Source organism: Otolemur garnettii, unplaced genomic scaffold (genome assembly GCF_000181295.1).
Source record: "Otolemur garnettii isolate 467f Iridium unplaced genomic scaffold, OtoGar3 scaffold00060, whole genome shotgun sequence".
Taxonomy (NCBI): domain Eukaryota; kingdom Metazoa; phylum Chordata; class Mammalia; order Primates; family Galagidae; genus Otolemur; species Otolemur garnettii.
This window is the reverse complement of record NW_003852455.1, coordinates 10,127,788-10,129,763: the sequence shown is the minus strand read 5'-3', so window position 1 is coordinate 10,129,763 and position 1,976 is coordinate 10,127,788.

The following is a 1,976-nucleotide window of genomic DNA, read 5'->3' as shown; positions in this document are numbered from 1 at the left end:
GAGCCCCTGCTGCCGACTGAGGAGGAGAGAAAGCTGGACTGGGGCGGTGGGGAGGAGGTTAGGGAGAGAGTGAGAAACGGAGACAGAGAAGACAGACACGAGACAGGAGAGAAGACCACTGCCAGGGTCCCTTTTGGTCCTCCAGGCCTGACTCTGGGATTTCCTGAATCCAGCTACAGTCCTATGTGTTGATGGTGTTTGTGTTCCTCGGAACTTCTGTTCGATGAGGCAGGGGAAAGAACTGCAAACGGAATGAATCTTTTTAAGGGAGACCGGGACTCGCTCTGGTCGGCGGCCCCGATAAACTTTACTCAGTATCTTATATACTTTCCAACATTTAGTAAGAATTTAACACATATACAAAGAAGTCTAGTATCGTGAGGAAGCAACCATTTGAGATTACAATTTAGTGTGAAGGTTGAGGAAGGCATATACAATTGACTTTGTTTAGAGTAAAACATTTTGGAGCCTGGCTGTCGGTCCTCTCTTGCCCAAGGTAAGGTAACACATTATAATGTTAATTGAAGGAGGGAGGCAGGGAATAGAACCCAATGCTTCAAAACTGGTCTTTCCAGCCTCCAGCTCATCTCGGCTACTTCTCCACGCCCCCTAGGGAGAGTCACTCTACATTCTTGCACATCAATAGGCAAGTGCAGATGCTCAGATCCACAAGGAATGCGCTTCTCGGAAGCAGTTAACCGGAGAGGGCACATTGAGGCGAACTGCCATGTCTTGAGCAAAAGGATCTTTTCCCCTACACCTATGGTACTTTTTAACATAAGTTAGCTAAGTTTGCTTTCTATGTGTTACCCCCCAGAGAGTCCTAATAAATATCTCAAATCCCTTCAGACCCCCTCTCGGAGGCCCTGCTGTGTGTGCCTCCCCTCTCTGAAGTCTCCTCCAGGCAAGGTTACCTGTCCCTGCCCCTCCTCCTACCACATGTGTGGTTATAATCTAGGGATCCATTTTCCCCTTTCCTGTCCCCGTGCTATGTGGTGTGAGCTGAGTCTCTTTCCAGGTAAGGAATCAGCAGCCCAGTACAGTGCCTGGCATGTGGCAAGTGCTTAATGTTGGATGAATCAATGAACCAAAGAAATAATAAAGTTTCAGTGCAGCAAAATGCAAACAAACTGCCTCAAGTGGTAAAAAATACTTCTGGGAATTGTAATTCTAACATAAATTTTAAGCGTGCCATTTTGTCCAAGAAACATTAGACTGATCGGGGACACAGACCTGAAAAGTAATTGTAGAAGCTCATGAAATAGGGCTTTAGTAATTGTTGCTGTCTGTTGAGATAACTTTCCTACCTCCTTTCTCCTGGTAAGAGACTCCATTCTGCTGGACACAAGGTGAGCACGTGATCCTGTCCTGACCAATAGGAGCCATGGCCTGACCTGTAACACCAGTTCTCCACAACACGGAAAGGATCTTCTGGCTGGGGGACAGATTGAGGCCAATATGCCCACTGGAGCAGGGACAAGCAGAGTGGAGAGACAGATGGAGACTTGGAGGTAAGCTTGTGCCTGCAAGCTGGTTCTTTTGGCTGCTCTGTCTCCCTTGGGATCCCCTGTGTCCTTCCTGGCTAGGAGAGCCAGGGTATGTATTCTCTTCCTTACTTAAGCCAGTTTGAGTTGAGTTTCTGACACGAAGAATATGAAGAGCCCTGACTCTTAATTAAGCCTCCTGCAGGAATCTGGACCTGATTACCAAAGCTATCCCAAGAAAGACAGCTTTGTAATGCTGGCCCTTTGTTCCCACCGGTCTGGCCAGGAGTCCTTTGTGGACTTTGCCTTCCTTCTGGCTGCAGCTGGCTCTTGGCTCAGGTGACCCAATCAAAAAAGCCTCTGGGCTTAGCTTTAGACATATCCTAGATGCACGATGAAATGAAAAAAGCAACGTACAAAAAGTGCGTCTCATAAGTAATGACTGATGTGCTGAAACAAGATGGATGGCTATGAAATGCATATAACCATTTA